Below are 12295 nucleotides of genomic sequence, written 5' to 3'. Positions count from 1 at the left end.
GTTCACAAAGCAATGAAAATTGCTGAGTCATCCGGCATTGTTCACTATTCAACTCTGAAGTTTGTTGACCAATTACCAGATGTGCACAAAGGTGTAAATCACTGACCGAATCCTAATTCAATTATACATCCTAAATACTACAAGCATTTAAATGAGTACTACTAGTGAAGTATGAGTAATGCTATCAGTGTTAATACTGGGAAGAGTGCATCCCAAATTATATAGGAAGTAGAAAATAGCCACTGCAGATGCCAAATGGATACTTTTTTGGTTGATTTTTGTGATTATTTGTCTTAAATACTTGATCCTGACTGTCAGTTGCAGCATTCAGTGGTTATTTCTGAATAATTAACACCTTTGAATTTCAATTAATTTTAAATTTACTTCCTTAAATTCAATTTAAATGGTAGCTCCTAGCAGTGCTATTTTAGTAGTTTTAATATACTATTATTGTTTTTATTATTCGTTTGAATGATCCTTTACTTGAATATTTTTAATAAAATGTAAATTTATGTGCTTCTGTCACTTTTATTATTTTTTTAATATTTTTATTTTGCTTTTATTTTTATTCATTGTAGTACTTAAACTACTTAAAGGCTGTTTTTCATCTAATATATTTATATTTCAATTACCCAAGTAAGTTTTAGTTTTAATTAATGTTAATAACATTGGTTTCATTGTGCTACCTCCATTTACATTTAATTCAAATTCAGGAATTGAGTTTGAATTTTGAAAGCAATCTCAATTCTATTCTCAGTCCTGATGATATTGCATTTTGATTTCAACTTTGTAATATTTTGTCCAAAATGAACTCATTCAACTGAAATGAGGGTTGATTGGCACTTTGGGTGTGCGTAATACTATTAAACACTGCTAAACCTTTCCAGTCTTGTTTAGTAGCTTCTCAAAGTTAGTTAGTAGAAATTAAAGGTCAGGTTCAGATTTCAGTTCAGATAAATTGGTTTATTTTACTTGATATTGTGGTAGTGCCATCAGTGTGGTGCCTCAGTCTCTTGGGCGAGGCTCAGAATCACATTATTGGATCTCATGCTATTAAATAGATTATCATAATATATGACAATGGTTGCAAAAGCTTAAGACCACACAAGTAAAATATTTGCTTGAACATTTAGATGCATTGCAGACCCTGATCTTGAAAGTTCATGATCAGAATCGTTTCCAGTAAACAACGGACTTGGAACTTTAATTGTGAACTTGACCTTTACGGCATTTGTCACTGTTAACAGCTGCACTCATCAACAGAGGAGAAAATCATCCAACGGCTTTATGATGTTGTCTGCAGGATATTCTGTACGTCAGAGTGCGATTTTTGAAGTCTGGTGGCTATGGGCGCCACGTTTCCCCAACTTGCGTCTACAAACATCTGCTTCTCATCTCATTGTCATCTCACTCACGCAAACACAAGAGTCCGGTCCTTCTCCAAACCTCGCTGCTCTCATACGCAGCTCTATGTTTGTTTGCCTCATTCCTTGTGATTCATAAGAAAGCCATGTCCCATTATCAGTGCTTTTACAAAGTGTTTTAGTCATAGTTTTTTACAGAAAATGTCTTGAGGTTAAGTCAGTCTGGAGATTTAAGTTGCTATAATACATTTACTTTGTGGATATAGCTTATTAGTCTCTCATGTATATGTGTTTGAATGAGTTAATTACCTGTTAGCAAAGCGGCTTGATTACATTAATTCAGTTCTTTCAGCTCAAGTAGCTCAGTGCTTTGATAAAACATTGTTAGCGCATTGCTAATATCTTGCATGGTTGCTTTTTTTCCTCATCATATTTTTGTAAACAGTATTAATCACCTGGAAATCTTCTGATGCCATATAACAACTTGTGAGCAACAGGGTGAATGGTAATTTATTCACTATAGTCTCCCCCTCCAGTTTTCTGTGATCACTAAATAAACTGAACAGAGAATTATATTGTCTTGATTGGAAACAAAACATTTAGACTGGTTTTAACCAGATGAATTGAATCATTGTGAGACCTGACTTAGAATGATTTATTATTCATAAATCAGGCATAATGGCTTAGATTTTTGGTTTGGATCCTTACACAAAGTCCTTGAATGCTTCAGAAGAAGACATAGGCTAAGTCACATGAATTTATTATTATACTTTACTGGTCTGTCATTTAATTGACAATTTAAGTCTACACATTGGTCTCCAATCTCTCCCTCTAGCTTCTTTTTCTTTTCTCTCTCACTTACTCTCTGAGTCAGAGAGGCCGTATTTGTTCCAGACACTCCATATGGCAGGCTTCAGAGTTTAGACATGGTTGTGTGATGGCAAAAGTCAGGATTCGGGGTGGAGGTCGAAAGACCCCAGGTTACAGGGGGATATGGAGGATGAAAGACAGAGAATGCTTTACTGTCTTCTTCACAGCTGTCATAAATCTATGTGTAAGAAGAACGCGCTCTAGCTCTTCATCTCCCTTTGTTTTTCTGTGGTGAAGCAAGTGGTGTCCATATGTTCATCAGTAGCTCTGTGTTTGGGAATTGTAAGAAATGTGTTAACTTAATAGTGTAGTTTAGGTTCTGAATCATCTCAGAACGCCACCGCTCCCATTGAGATCCTACTGTTCCATTTTGATCATCTGTTTCTGATGGTCTCAACAGTCTGATGTCACTTCCAACATTAATACTATAGAGTGTTGTGCAATAATGCATGATTTCACTGCCTGAGGGAACATGTGCTTTGCCCTGCAGCCATAGAAATATCTACAGTTTTTACATTCTTGTGGACATATGGCACTAGAATGCTATGTGAAAACTTCACTCTTTACTACACTGTTGACCAAAAACTGAGTCAAAATTCCTCTGTTATACAAGCTCCTCAGTAAATTCCGGACCATTTTGCTACATAATATGAATCCAGTCACTCCCATCAAGCCTACTATGTGGTAAAGCATCAGACAATGTTCAAACATTTGGTCAAATGTGCTGTTTTCTGTGTTTCCAGGCCTTGTTGGCTCCACTGCATCTAAACAGTAAATATAGCCTGGGTTCTTCGGAAACTGAGGTCTATTGCTGAGAAATGTGTATTGATAAAGATTTCTTTCCATGATAGTCAGTCAGTGAGGTTCAGTGGCTGCAATTGGTTATCCAGAGTCTGTTTGAATTGACCTTTCCAATACCAAACCCTGCTTTCAGGTGGTGTCCATCCATAAACAAGGCCCCACAATCATATCAAGTGCCTGGCACTCATTCAAGCCTACTGTGACACTTGAATTGGAGCCAATGGGGCAGGTAGTATCCTTCAGGCCTGTTTTGAGAGGTGTGATTTAATGTAAAGGTTAAGGAGATGGGTAAAAGGGAGGCAAAGCATGAGAGAGGTGTGCAACATAGAAGTTTGAAAAGTGGATGGAAAGTGTGGTGGCTAAGGTTGAATGTTAAGGTCTGTGAATAGTCTAGGTAGAAAAGAGAGAATATTTTGCTTGAAAGATATGAGCTTTGAATCTAACCAAGATCTCGGAAGCTGAGCAGGGTTTGGCTTGGTTTGTTATATGATGGGGGGCAGCATGGTGGTTCAGTGGGTGTCTTACTTTCAAATCACAGCAAATACTTTCCCAGGAGGCCTTTCTGTGTGGAGTTTGCATGTGCTTCCCGTTTTCCTCCATAATCCAAATACAGACAGGATAGGTGAATTGGAAAATGTTGAGGTTAAGGCCACAGGTTATTTGCCTGTAGGTGTGTGAATGAATATGAATGCACAAGTGTGTGTCATCTCTGTGATGGACTGGCCATCCATACATGGCAGGGCTTGGCAACTCTGGGCCTAGTCTCATGTTGCCAGACGGCAGAAGGTCTGTGAACCATGGCCGCTTTGAATGGCCAAGGACCACTCAAGAGTCCATATGACTGATAGGTAAAGCAACTAATATTGTTTCGTTTTGTGCTATGTCATGTTTAGGGGCGTGGAAATGTCCCAACAATAACAGACCAGTGTGTAAAACTCTTGGACTTAGAGTTAATGCCACAAACTTTATATATTTCACATACAAAATCCAGCATTTTGTTGATCCTGATAAGCGCTCATTGTTATAGTTGTAAACACAACAGGTTTATTCTTCCATGAGGGAGATTGGCATCACAGCATCTTTGTTTCCAGGCGCAACATTACAGAACACTAAATCACCCAGAAATCCTGTAGAATTCGCCAATCAGATTATGACTTCAAAACTCCTGAAGTCTTTCTAATTTTGTGTGCCATATGCATCAGACATTCAGCCAATGGTCAATGGGCATGATGTCTGAGGCTGAGACTACTCTGACCCCTTGAGATTCACTTTTGTGCATAGTTCACCTCCAAACCTGATCAAACTTTCCAGTCTATAGCTTTCTAATAATCCTGAAGACATGATTAGCTTTGTCAGGTGTGTTTGATTAGGTTTGATTTAAAGTTCTGCAGGAAAGTGGATTTTGAAGGCCAGAGTTGCTGAGCCCTGATCCAGGGTGTTTTAAGGTCAGTCCACGACCCTTTGCTTACTAAAAATGTCAGCTTCAGTTCTTGAAGACCAGTGCCCTGCAGCAATTTAAACCACCTGTCTGTAATGTACAAGTAATACTAAACATCTTGATTAACTTTGTTTGGGGTGTGTTTGGTTAGGGTTGGATCTAAACTCACCAGGACAATGATCCTGCAGGACTGGAGTTGAAGAGCTCTGTAGCAGATTGATGGTGTCAGATGATAAATTCTTTGCACGTTGATATACAGTTGCCCCAAAACATCCAGGGTTTGGCATTGGTTTCCTGTTTTCATACTTAATGAAGGTAATGATCGTTAGACGGGGAGGAGACTAAGTCTGCCGCCATTTTCCATTTATATTAAATTTAAAGGGGATTGACTCTGAGGCGATCACAAATTTGTGTACAGTTTATGGAGCTAATCGCTATAGTCCAGCTAAAAATAGCCTAGTGATACCCATGCTTCGTCCATTTCAGAGAACCAGGACAAATATTTAAATTGATCGCTCAGGCATTTAAGTGGTACTGGTACCCAACCCTAAATTGGCAGTATGGCATGTAGTTTTATAGTCTAGAGTGCTCATTTAGACAAGTTTCCAAAGCCTTGTCATTTGAATTTAGTCCAGGTGTTTAACTAAACACTCTTGCACTGAATGAAGTTTTTCCACATAAGGTGTGCTCGCTAGACATCTTTACCTCCTACTGGGACTGAAAAGGGTCATTTAATCCACCAGCCTGCTTGAAAGACCTTCACTACCTCAAGCGGAACTAAAGACGGAACCAAATATAGACTGTGATGTGTGTGTGTGTGTGTGCACGAGCTAGGGGTGTAACGGTACGCAAAAATCACGGTTCGGTACATACCTCGGTTTTAAAGTCACGGTTCTGTTCATTTTCGGTACAGTAAGGGAAATAAATGCAAACATTAAACTGCAGGTTGTTTATTACTATAAACTTTTTTTTAACAATTTGTTTACTTTTTAATAATATATATATATATATATATATATATATATATATATATATATATATATATATATATATATATATATATATATATAAAATAAAGAATAAGAAATAAAATACTGCTGCAAAGTTCTACATCAAATAAAATACTCTCAGTCTCAAACCAATATCATATAATAAAATATAATGAAAAATATAAATAAATAACTATGATTACAGTGCAGCATTACCAATCACTGCTTGTAGGCCTGCTCATATTTTAAAAAAAATTGTTTATTGCGTTGGACCGATCGTAATTAAGAGCAAAGGTCTGTTTAAATGCCGACGGGAACTACAATCGTTTTTTTCCTAGTTGTAGTGATGTTCACACTCGCGTGATGCCTTTTGAAAACCTTAGGCCGGTGACACACTGGCATATTGCACCTGTCACACATAGTCTGTTTTGCCGTCAATACTGTTGACGGTGTCCTTTATCAGCAGGCTTTATATTTATGCTCAACATGAAGTATAGATATTGTTGTCGTGAAGACAAGATCCTGGTCTGTCGGCGGTCTCCCTCTATGTCACCTACAGTAGCAGCAGCGCGCCAGCGCCGTGTCAGGCACGATTCTGTTGTGTAAAGACACAGAAAACGCGAAGCAGCCGTCACACAACTGACATGCAGCAGAAACGACACGCTCACGCCACGCACCCAGTGTGTCACCGGCCTTATAATCAGCTTACGCCACTTAATATGTTTGTTTGGAAACATGAAAATGTACTTATGTTCCGCATACAAAATATTGCATTCGGTACACACGTGCACCATACCGAAAGCCCTGTACCGAAACGGTCCGGTACGAATACACGTACCGTTACACCCCTAGCGCGAGCGCATTAGAGTATTTAATGTGTATTCCTGTCCATGTATGGGAGGAAGAATGAAGGACATAGACAGAATGAGAGACATAACAGGCTTTGTGGAGATCTGTTTGCACTTTGTAGCTTGAAAATGCAGTACAGGACAATTCTGTACAGGAAGTTAAAATTGAATTTAAATAGAAATTTACAGGAAGCTGAATTTACTGCAGTTTACTGAAAAAAAAAAAAAACCTAGTTAATGCATTCTGGTAAATGAAGTATATGTCTTCGAATTACAGTTAATTTAATTTCAGCTGCTTTATAGTCTACATCCTGTCCTCAATTCAAACTGAAATTAAAAACACATTCTCAATTCAATTCTAAATGATCCACAAACCTGACTTGACTTAACTGTGTGTGTGTGTGTGTGTGTGTGTGTGTGTGTGTGTGTGTGTGTGTGTGTGTGTGTGAGGACTGGGTTAGTCTGTGTATACAAATAAAGACTCCATAATATATGACAACATTTGTAGCTTGTAATTGGAAAAGATATATATTCTAAGTAACCAATGCTAAATCAGAGAATTGTGGTCCTGAGCGGTTGTGTAAGGATTTCCACATAGGTATCTCTTCATATAATGTCACTTTTAACATCAGACAATTGCTTTTAGCAACCCTAGCCGTAATTACATTTCGACCACTATGAATATCTGTTTTGCTGGAAAGACAAACCACTGTTTACAGGCAGAACACTTTAGCCTCCATTAACAACAAAGTTGAAATATTTAGTTGGGATTTAGTTGCTTTTAGTAATTCCTGTGTGTGAGAGATGTTTGGAGTGTGGCTAACATTCATGTGAAAATACATCTGTTGTTGTGTGTGTGTGGCCCCCCATATTGGGAGGTTGAATGTTCTCAAGGCCCAGTGGTTTTACAGCACACAAAGTTTCTTCTAAATGAGTCCATTTCCTTCAGCTCTCACTGAGACACTGTAACCTCCAGCTGCATAGATCTCCACCACATTTCTTCTATTGGCTCTCTGACTCTTAAACCGCATCCACACTGGAGCCAGAAGAATGCTAATTGCCTAGTCTGGCATTTTTTAAAAGTTAGCCTCCTAACCTATAGACATCTTAGCCCTCCGTAGGTGTAAATTAATCAGTTATAGATGTTATGCTTTATTCATACAGTTGTGCTGATAAATTTAGATGTATAGCAGTCAATAGATTTTTTTCTATAAATATAAAGATATAACAGAACCCAGAGCAGTGTGTTATAAACCAGATATAGATTTAAGCATTTATATAACAATGGTTTTCAATTGGGGGCCAGGGCTAACTAGGGGGCCTCAGAAAAATTCTAGGGGGCCCACAGGATGACTTTAAATGAATTAAATATATAAAATCTTACATATTTATGTAAAATACATTTATTGCTATACATATATAATATATACATATATATATTATTATTATTTTTTTTTTATTTATCTGTGCTGGACAGAAAATGACACACTAATTAACATGATGGATTGGCGGTATGTATATATAAAAAATAATTTCTGTAGTTACTGAAACTGTCTTATTTTAAGAAAAAGTAAAAAAAAAACATGCACTCTGATGTTACCTTAATGAAGTGTTACAGTAATACAGTTATCCCTGCTCTCCTCTCCTCCAGTGCCACTGGATTATGTGATTTGCTTAAGGCCAGGTGTGTGTTAGTAATTTGTTGCCTTGTCAATGAGCCTCTATTGCTACCATTATAACATTTTTCAAAGCATGTGAATGTCCACTTGAGTTTGGAATGGTTTTATAGATGCTGTAATTCCCCCAGCTCATTGGTCAATAATATCACTGCACAAAATCAAAAGAGCTCTTCGGAGGTCAAGAGGGGTCAATGGCATTCAGAAGCTATAAAGGAAAATTGCTATAAAGAGGGAGTGGAGACACTAAAAGGAATGAAGCTGAAATGGAGTGAGTGATGGAGGGATATTAAAAATGTCAGCGAGTGAGAATTGGAAAAATGGAGAAGAAGAGGGAGAGCTGAGAGAGGGAGTTTGTGTGGCAACAGGTCTCATGTAAATATATATATATATATATATATATATGTGTGTGTGTATATATATATATATATATATATATATATATATATATATATATGTGTATATATGTGTGTGTGTGTGTGTGTGTGTGTGTATATATATATATATATATATATATATATATATATATATATATATATATGGATGAAGATCCATCATAAGCTTAATATAAAATGTTCATTTTATGAACTTCTAAAGCCACTTCTGTAAGTGACTGTCAATGGTTTTATATGCCACAATAATTCAACATCTTTTGAATTATTTAATCAGCTATGCAATATTTTTTATTTTTTTGTTATAAAGATTTTCTGCGTGTCTTCTACTTTTCTACTAATACCATAAACACAACTGTTTGCATCAAAATAAATGATACATACCCATGAATAATAAACCCAAGAGGAGGCACAATATTCTGAGTTTCCATGTTTACTTGGCTTCACTGTGTACTCTTACTATAATTGGCAATTGAACAATTTAGCTGATTCAGGGTTTTAAAGGCACCATATTACATTTTAACAAGTGTGAGCTGCGTTCTCTAGATCCGTAAAATGTTTCCTGCTGAGGTACATTAAAATTAAATTCCAGGACTGTAGCTTTAAAGTCAAATTGTGAAGAAAGTTAGACTCTTAAATGAGTTTTCACAAGTTAACACTGTGATTAGTTGAGCTGGATAGAATAGAAACCACCAGCCAGAGATGTGCATCTTTACAGATGGCCAATGTTGTATTATTTTTAAACCGTGGTGGCACTTTAATACGAGTTTGCATTTAAATAAGTGCAATAAAATCACTTTCCTGTCAGAATTTGGCTTATTTCCCAGCAGTTCACTTATATTTGCTGAACTCTGGCACTCTTCACATGAACAGATCACCATTTAGTGTGCTGACCTTTTTGGACTTTTTGGTCTTTGTCCTAAAGGTGTGACCTCAACACTGCATTGATATTTTTGTAGATAGAAACTTTGTCCCCCACATCAGTATTTGCAAAACGTCATTTTGGTTCACTTGGCCCCTGACTTGTGGCCCCACAGTTTTCACATTTTCACACGTCACATTAGCTTTGTTGTTGAGGTCATGTCTGAGAATATTGCGTGTGTGAGAACGCAGGCATTCGTGCGACTGTGGTTTAGCAGTTTAGGTTCCATTAGAGATGTAAAGACCACAGTTGCTTTCATATATACAAATGTACAATGAGTGTAAATGTCAACGGTAGTCTGAGTAATCACCAGACTGAAAGCATGAAGCCTTACATCCTACATTGCAGCTATATGATGAAGTATGAATGTAAGGATGTGTTTGTTGAGGTGTGATGGAGGAAACATGGGCTACATTTTAAAACGAGTGATCGAGACAGCACTTTTGGCAATCATAGATACATTTATCTGTAGACCTCTGTTCGTTTTTTAACATTTTGAGACATGATGGACACACAACATGAAAAATGATAAAGGCGACATTACATACCCTTTGTGGGACTTTCAGAGCAGTCTTTGTGTCAGGACTATGATGCCATAGAAAGCTGTGTCTCCTTTTAAAAATAAATGTGCTTAATTGTATTGAATTTGCACTTGTAGTGTACTTCAAATCTATATATATATAAAATAATAACTATACTTGTAGGTACTTGACTTCAAAGTTAATTTTAAAAAGTTTAAATAATATTTGGTCATGCTTTAAAGAAGTACACTTATTTTGATATGTTGACTAACATACTACAGTAAATCACATGCAAATGCATATGAAGTACTCGTTTTTATATTTTTTTAACTGCAGGATTTTTTGATATTTAAGTTAATATACTTAACTGCAAATTCATCAGTACAAATGTGTAATTACATATACTGAAGTTTTATGCAAGTTTTATAAATTTCAAAGTGTATTTTAGTTAAACAAATGCTTGTTACTACATTAGGCAGTACACTTTAACCATATTTCAAAGAACAGAATTTTTGAAAGGACATAAAGATGTATTAAGTCCTACATAATTGGGTCAAAAAAGCATTTTGAAGTTCAGATATTTTGCTGAAAGTCATTTTTTTAATTTAAAATGGACAATTTATTTATCTATTTTTGTATTGTCTTTTGAGATTCATATAAGTTCAGAGAACAGAACCATGATGTTGACTCACAGCTGTGGAAGGAAGAGTACAGACCTGAACCCCACATGGATGACCACGACCACTTTCAGTATCACTCAGTCACGCCTCTCATTTTTATTCTCTCTTTCATCCTCCTTTCATTTGCATTCTCAGGACTATGCACATTATCTTACATTCTTTTTCCCCTACTGTATTTTCTTCTTCTGTTCAGTCCACTCTTACTCCCCCTGTCTGAGTGACACTGTTGGATGGTCAGTAGTTATAGGGGCCAAAAACTGTAAACTTTTTTATATGTTATATTTTTACATCATATAATTGTCACTTCGCTACAGATATTGTTTACTAACAAGGCGACAGCGCCAACTACCAGCCTTGCTTACGTAATACAGCATTTTTGGCTGTTTTCAGAGATATGTGCAAACGCAAATTATTTTGAAAACTTTGTCGTGTATAGGTGAAACTTTTTAAAGCTAATTGTTAAGGACACTGAAGAAAGACAACCTCTTGCTAAATCAAAACAGGCTTTAAAGTGTGACCATATGGAGTGCGAATCAGCACAATCATACTTTTCTACTAGTTTTAATGCAAAATAAACCTGAATGAACATCTCACGCCTCATAATTGTTCAATCAATGTTTCAACCGCAGAAAGACGGCAATAAAACAGTTTGTAAGCAAAATGTTACATGGTATTTCATTCACCGCCAGTCATCAATGTCCACAACTTGTTAGTGTGCTATAAATTAAGTTCTAGAGAAGAGCATTTTGTGAAATATTAGACTGTACTGCTTATATTTTATTTTACCTGTCAGAGATGTCTTAATTACTTAATGTTGAAATCTGTTATGAAACAAGTTATGAGGCAAGCACTGTGTAAATGTATATATTTCAACAACAAATATAACTTTTAAGTTAATTTAAAAACTGCATTATGTGCAGTTCACATGTTTACATGCATTGTTTTAAGTTGAGTGTTGCTTGTTTTAATAATAATAATAATAATAAATTAAGTTTAGGCTCTGTAACTGTAACCTTATAGTAGGCCTAATGTAAAAGGGTTTAGACTCTTAAGTTCTCTAAATTTTAGAGCATAAGCTGAGGCAGATTTTTATAGCTAAGAAAATGTTTATTATAACTGAATTTAGTTAAAGAAAGAGCAATTTGTTCAGTAAAAAAAAAGAGATAAATTGTTTAGTCCCCCACCCCCATATATATATATATATATATATATATATATATATATTACAATGAATACATTTAAATTTTATAATATTGTATAATTGTGTAATATTTTTCAGTATTTCTGTTTTTACTTTACTTTGATCATATAAATAGTTACCATGCATGTCTAAAGTCTAAAGTGTGAGTATATATATATATAAAGTACAGACCAAAAGTTTTGACACACCTTCTCATTCAAAGAGTTTTCTTTATTGTCATGACTATGAAAATTGTAGAGTCACACTGAAGGCATCAAGCGCTATTTGACCAAGAAGGAGAGTGATGGGGTGCTGCGCCAGATGACCTGGCCTCCACAGTCACCGGACCTGAACCCAATCAAGATGGTTTAGGGGTGAGCTGGACCGCAGACAGAAGGCAAAAGGGCCAACAAGTGCTAAGCATCTCTCGGGGAACTCCTTCAAGACTGTTGGAAGACCATTTCAGGTGACTACCTCTTGAAGCTCCTCAACAGAATGCCAAGAGTGTGCAAAGCAGTAATCAAAGCAAAAGGTGGCTACTTTGAAGAACCTAGAATATGACATATTTTCAGTTGTTTCACACTTTTTTGTTACGTATATAATTCCATATATAA

The sequence above is a fragment of the Carassius carassius genome, chromosome 18 (genome assembly GCF_963082965.1).
Source record: "Carassius carassius chromosome 18, fCarCar2.1, whole genome shotgun sequence".
Lineage (NCBI taxonomy): Eukaryota > Metazoa > Chordata > Actinopteri > Cypriniformes > Cyprinidae > Carassius > Carassius carassius.
Note: the sequence above shows the minus strand (reverse complement) of the source record.